Here is a 7,038-nt window from a genome sequence, read left to right as displayed (position 1 = left end):
TGAAATCCAAGACAAAAATCTTAAGAAATGTTGCAGGAAGGCAGCAGGGGAGAGAACTGAATTCCAGCAAGAAAAACTGTTTGGAAAAAAGGCCTGAGAAAAAGAGCCTGGAACAGGTGAAGAACTGAGGAGGCCATTGTGGCTGAGCTTAGGGGTAAATCTGGGAAAGGATGCGACTGGCTAAGTCCTAAGATAGGTGAGTTGGAATAAATCTTGTAGGTGCAGTTGGGATGCTTGGTCCTTAACCTGAGAACAATATGGAGCTATTGAACAAGGAAGGTCATGATCAGATTCGCATTTCTAAAAGATCACTCTAGCTATAGTGTGGAAGATGATTTGGAGATTGTTCAATCAAAATAATTCTGGTGGAAAAGAAAAACTTGGCCTAGAATGGAAATAGTGTAAGTGGAGACAGTTGAGAGAGATTTTGGTGATAAAGTGATAACTTGGTGACTTGGTGATAAAGTGATAACTTGGCGATAAAGTGATAACTTGAATATGGGTGGTGAGGGAGAGGCAGGTGTCAAGTGATAGGCTCCATTTTCTGGTCACTTTTATTGAATTGTGGGATAGAATGGGATAGAAGAGAAAATTATTGTGTGTGTGGGGGAGGGGGGGAACAGTGTTTGTCAAAATCCAAGCAAAGCAATTGAGGAGAAAGTTGTACATATACACAAGACTGTGTACTCCAGTGAATAGCTCTGAGTTGGAGATAATAACTTAGGGGTCATTATCAATAGACAGTCATTGAAGTCATGCTGTGAACAAGACTGATTAGAGAGAAAGAATAAAGAAGCAAACAGAACCAACCTATGCCTATGGGTCGTGTAGAACACCAATGTTTAACAATCAAATTGAGGAGAATCAGCCACTAAAAGAGAAGGGAGTGAGAGGGTTGGTCAGAGAAACAAAAGGAACATCAGTATAATCCGATGTCATGGAAACCAGAGAAAAGACAGTGTTTCCAAGACAAAGGGGTGATCAGCAGGAACAAGTGGTTTGGATGATGCTAAGAGGTCAATGAGGATTAAAAACTAAAAACTATTGGTTGTGAGAATTCAATATAGTTCCATGGTGGAAATGTACCAAAAGTGCAATCAATTTCAAAAACCCAAATCTAGACACAACTAGATTTTGAATGAGGAGGTGTGACCAATGCTGATCTTTGTTGAATATTGTTCAAAAATGTTAAAAGGAGTTCCTGATGATGATTAGGGAGCTGAGACTTGGTGGCCTTCCAAATGGTTTCAGTAATGAGGTAAATCAGGTTCAACCACCTGGAGGGTGTTACAGACGTGGAGTTTCCAAACCCACAGTCCCCTGGGTCTTCCCTCTCTAGAACCTCCACTCAAAGAAAGCCAGGAATATGGAAACAAGATGGGAATTCCACATAATTCCTGGTCGTCACTAAAATCAGAGACGGAAACTATTTACATCTGACTCACCAAATCTTTTGATAATACAAAGACGTGCATTTCTTTTTTTTTTTTTAAGATTTTATTTTTTAAAATTTATTCATGAGAGACGCACAGAGAGAGGGAGAGACACAGGCAGAGGGAGAAGCAGGCCCCAGGCAGGGAGCCCGACGTGGGACTCGATCCCAAGACCCCCGGGTCACAACCTGGGCTGCAGGTGGCACTAAACCGCTGGGCCACCAGGGCTGCCTAGATATGTATTTCTTAAATGATAAGTTAATTTTTCCCTCTCTTTTTCACCCTACTCCCCTGTCCAGCAGCCTAGAAGCACACGCTCTAATTTCTATTTGTTGAAAATACAACTGGTCTGTTTGGGGGGCTTCATCCAAAGAGATGGGGAACAATGCTGGTGATGTCAGCTATAGCATTTGTCCAGCCTTTCTTGCAAAAGTTTCATAATTCAGTGATGACTTCAGTGTTGATGGTTATCAAGTAAGGTAGGACGGTGATTTTCTGTTATTTAAGGCAACTCAATCCAACCAGAATGTAAACATTATAAAAATCTATAATTCCAGCTAGATCTATTTTACTTGTATTTGAAAGCTCGCTGTATTTAATCTCTTTTTATTACATAAGCTAACGATGTGGATAATGTTGTTGACTTTTTATTCATCTCTTAATGGGTAGTTTCAGAGTTAAACCACGTAAGTACCCTCCCGCAGTACTGCTAAAGGATATGGTCAAAATCATATAGGAAGGTGACAAATCATTCATCGAGAACCACAACCCTAAGTCACAGGCAAGATAAAATGGAGCTGAAAGGTATTTATAGGATCTGCTGCAATTACTCAAGAAATATGAAAGTATTTTCCTATTCGATAGCATGCAGCTTTAAAAAAATACACTGTGTGGGTAAAAGCTAGGCTGCCTGACTCAACTTCTTTTTCCAAGTGTCATTAATAAAGCTTGGCTTTAGGCTGCGTGTGCTTTCAAAATAACGTGTAGTCAGCTCTTCCTTTCTCAGAGGCCGTAACTTGGTTATCAAGTTTTTGGATTATACGGGTCCTCCGCTTCTCTCTCTCTTCTTATCCTCTTTCTTTTCTTTCTTTCTTTTTTTTTTTTTTTTCTTCTGTTGCCTAGTTTCTAGATATGTCATCACTTGTTAGTAATTCCATCTGGCAAAAGAGTAAAGAAAGGAGCCGAAACTTAATTCCGCTCGTTTCACCTCTTGCTAGCAACAATGGTAGAAGAATTATTACAGGAAGGGGTTGAAAGTATTGGCCGGAATGAAGTTCAGGGAATATGGGATATTTCAATTACTTGTGCCCTCACTCTGTCTTTGGCCAAATAATCCAGTCCTGGGCTTGCAGTCAGCTAGTCAAGCCTAATCATCTCAAGCGTGGGGTGTGCACATGCCCTGCTCCCCCCCCTTTGCTGTTCCATCCACCCAACTTTGGCATCAGTCTGATGCGTTACCAATTCTACCCGAATAAAAACAGCCCAAGTGAAGTCTGGCTGCCCACTGCATTCACGGCCCTCCAGGAAGACTGAAGAACTACAGCACCTGGAACACAGTCCTTCGAGGTGCCTTTGAATCACCTGGGGGTCTTGGTAAAATGCAGATTTCCACTCAGGGGGTCTGGGACGGGGCCTGAAATTTGGCATTTCTAATAAGCTCCGATGCCAAGCTACTGTTGCTGGTCCATAGACCCACACATTTTGAGCAGAAAAAGCTTGGAAAAATGGGTAGACCTTGATAAACAATAAATAAAAACATAAAAACCTATCCCGCTTTTCTATAAGGTTCAGGGTATAGGTAATAAAGTAAAGGTCCTCCACAGCGTATTTTTATTTAAATAAAGAAACGTGTATATTTTGCTATAAATCAGTGGGTTTCAAACATGCTTCCTTAAAAAAAAAAAATTCGTCCCATTGTGATAGGAACACTTGACATGAGTGCTGCCCTCTTAACAAAGTGTTGAGGGTACAGTACAGCATTGTCACCAGAGGAACGCTGCAGTCCAGCCGCTCTCTAGAACTTTCTCATCTCACGTGACTGAAATTCTATGCCCCTTGAATAGTAGCTCCTCATTTCTACCTCTTCTAAACCTCTGGCAACCATCTCCTCACTCTTGATTCTGTGACTTTGGCCATATTAGATCACCTCGTATGGGCGAAACCATGCAACGTTGGCTCTTCTGTGCCTGGCTTATTCCACTTTGCACAATGTCCCCAAGTCCCATCCATTTTGTCACATACTGCAGAACTTCCCTCTTTCTAAAGACTGAGTGGCGCCCCACTCTCTGCATTATCACTCCCACTTCACCTCCGGTTAGGAAGGCGTCCATACGTGTGTCTAGCGCCTCGATCTTGGGGCCCTCCGGGGGGTGGCCCGCAGCGCCGACGGGTCTGGCTGCCTGGGGGAAGACAGTGCTTTGGGCTGGGAGAGGCCTTGGGCCCTCCCCGTACTCGGCACAGAGCAAGTGCACAAACACTCTCAGCTCTCAGCTTTCTACGGGGCGGGGGAGGAAGAGTTGCTGAAGCATCTTTTCTTAAAAGCAACAGAACTTCTTTCTCAAAAGAAATATTTTATGAAACTTCAATATATAAACCAGAGAAAAGTGGTGGAGTCAAGGGAGAATCCCTTAAACCCCTCCCACTTAGCCTCTTTCAGCTTCTCTCGGCCACAGAGATCTTGGTGGAACTTCTATTTTTGCAAAGGACACAGACAAAAAGTCCACCGCTTTAGGCCGAGTTTGAATCGCCTAGCCAGCGCCACGAAGCAGTATTTATTCATTTAGCACGCATTTGTTTTTGTGCCTACTGTGTGCCGGGCACATTGGCGGGTGGGACTTACATCCTAGTGTAATATAATCACAGTAATACAAATATGATAATTTTGCACGTTTATTTAAAAAAAATTAGTACTAGGGGCGGCCCGATGGCTTAGCGGTTTGGTGCCACCTTCAGCCCAGCGTGTGATCCTGGAGACCCGGGATCGAGTCCCATGTCGGGCTCCCTGCATGGGGCCTGCTTCTCCCTCTGCCTGGGTCTCTGCCTCTCTGTTTCTAATAAATAAATAAAATCTTAAAAAAAAAAAAAAGAAAAAATAAATTAGTACTGTAAAGTGAACACAGTAATACAACAAATAATAAACAGGATGAATAAATGAACCACACAGCACAGTAGAGGGAGATAAGGGCTAGCGAAGAAGCCAGAAAGCAGGGTAAGAGGAATGGCCGGGGCAGGGACAGCTATAAATAGGGGGACAGAGGGGCCTTGTGGCGAAGGTGATATTAAAGCAAAGACTTGAAGGTGACCCAGGGCTACAACGATGGTCATGAGCTCACGGAGGAAGGGTGCTGCCGAGCCCAGCCTCGGTGACGTTGGCCTGGAGGCCATCCAAAGGCAATCCGTGACAGGGAACCGACTGTGCGGACCCCTTGGCCTGGCCTGTATGGTCAGAAGGAGCCACGCAGCCACGCACTGGATTGGGCAGCCTCGCATCTCAGACATCCATCAAGATCTGGGGCTCAGTGTCAATCATTCATTCATGCATTCATCCATCAGACACGTATTAATTGTTCACCATGTTGAGGACCTTGTGCCGGGGCCCGGGACGCAGAGCCCAAATCATCCGAAGTCCCAGTAGGAGCGCCTCGGGCTGCTCGCAACGTGGTCGGACCGGGTGCGCCTGCGTGAAAGGGCGATCCCCAAACAACCGCTAAATGCAAGATGCAGTCATGCGTCCGGGTGATGCGAATTCAGGGGGCAGCAACCCAGGCCGTGGGCACGGAAGGCCCCCCACAGGGTGAGCAGGCCTTCGGGGACGCAGCCTGCCTCCCGCCTAACAAGCCCGCCTGCCGAGTCACTGCCCCTCGGCGGCTGACACCCCGACTAAATATCAGGTTTGGACTCATGAGGTGCTTTTCGCCCCAAATCATAGTTAACTGAAGTAAGTCGTACCTGCAGATACTCCCGGACTCTGCGTTAGGGAAATGTGTTTCTTCGTGTATAATGCATTTTGCCACACGTTCATTGTTCACGACGCTTCATGGCGCCGAAGAGCATCTCCTTGATTGTCTGTGGAGTCACCCGGGGGCAGTGAACGTGCTGCCCCACTCTGTGGCCTGAAGAATGTCCCGCGTGAGCAAGCGATGGCCAGACGGCCGCCGACGGGGAGGGCGGCGAGGGAGACCCGGGTGCACGGAGAGAGGGGCGGACGGCAGAGGCAGCCCAGAGCCCAGAGAGGGGCCCGTTCGTGCCCGTGACACGGCATCCAAGCGATGCTCCCGTTCAGGTGACAACGTCGCTCACGCCAGGAAGGCCCGGGCCAGCGGGCTGTGGGCTGGCGGTCACCGCTGCCGCCTTTGCCCTGAGACGGGGGGCCCAGCAGAGGAGCTGGATAAGTGGCACCAGATCCCGGCGGCGGGGATTTGTGCTTTGTGGGGACCAGACTTTCCCACTGAGAGATCGGAGAGCAGATCGCAGGGTGGAAACCCGATTTCAAAGGCTGTCGGCAGCGCCGCGCAGATACACGGGCTTGATTTCCCTCTTCCCACCCCGGCGCCCCAGCTCCCCCAGGGGGCCACACAGGCCTTGTCCCGTCGTGTGTGCTCCAGGGGAAGGTGCTGGCGGGGTGGGGGCTCACGTGCATCTGTCTGCTTGCAGGAAACGGCACTGGCAACGCCCGTGGAAGGCGGGTGTCTGGCACGAGCCTGGGTGCGTGGGGCGGGGCGGGGTGCGGGGCTCCAGGTGCCTTCGCTCCGTTCTGTGCACCTCCTCCCTCTCGGCCGCTACTCCCGAAAGCCACAGCAGCCCAGAGCATCCAGGGCGCCCACCCTCCAAGTTCTGAACGCTAGTTCACCTCTGCCCCAAGCCCCAGCCTGCAAAAGCTCTGAGTATCCCTGGGACAAGGGCCACGTGGACAATTCTCGCGAGTGGCCCCATCCCTCCGTGTCACAGATGTCGCTTTGGACTGGCGGTCGTCAGTCGCGGGGCGTTGCTCCTCAGTGGGCTCGGGCTCGGCCGGGAACCGACCGCCCGCCTTCCCGGCAGGCTTGCTCTTGTAAAGGAGCCAGCCTAGAAGGCACGTGAGCCACTTCCCCATCATCCCCGGGCACTGGCGCCGAGGGGCAGTCGGTAGAAAATCACAGTTTGGGAACCTCTCCCCAGGTTACACTGCCTGTTAGCAGCCGCCCCACAAGACCACCCTCAAGCATCCCTCGCTCCCCGTAACGCGCTCGCTGGTGCGTCATCCTGAGTTTGCTGGTACGTTCTCAGCCCCACTGACTTTGTCGTGGTCTGGGTCTTAGGGTCCCGGGTCTACCAGTGTCTAGAGTATGTTTTCCTTTGTTGCGAATGTCCTAGACCTATCTCTTCACGAGACTTCTGATATTCGCTAAATAAATCCATGTCCTATATCCCATAGGAGTTGGTTAATTTAGGTATTTATTTAATAAGCATTTATTGAGCACTTTCTTCTGATCACTAAAGACTTGCCCTGCCTTTTGTTGCCGTTTAGGTTCACAGAGCTCTGTTTTTCTTCCCTTCTCACCTACTTGTCCTCCGCGGGACCAGCCCGGGCAGCGTTGTGTCTTTCTCGGTGGGTTTGTAGCCAGCC

At 48.8% G+C, this 7,038-nt stretch overlaps 1 long non-coding RNA gene across 1 annotated transcript in view; it reads left to right on the top strand.

The window, feature by feature from the left end:
• The first annotated feature begins 1,737 nt into the window (after window positions 1-1,737).
• Window positions 1,738-7,038, top strand: part of LOC119864406 — a 31,701-nt gene continuing 26,400 nt past the window's right edge. The window contains exon 1 of the long non-coding RNA XR_005373843.1: window positions 1,738-1,912. This is a non-coding gene — a long non-coding RNA (uncharacterized LOC119864406). The remainder of the gene's footprint in view (window positions 1,913-7,038) is intronic.

This window comes from Canis lupus, chromosome 19 (assembly GCF_011100685.1).
Source record: "Canis lupus familiaris isolate Mischka breed German Shepherd chromosome 19, alternate assembly UU_Cfam_GSD_1.0, whole genome shotgun sequence".
NCBI classification, from domain to species: Eukaryota; Metazoa; Chordata; class Mammalia; order Carnivora; family Canidae; genus Canis; species Canis lupus.
Note: the sequence above shows the minus strand (reverse complement) of the source record. Positions and strands in the feature narration are given on the sequence as shown.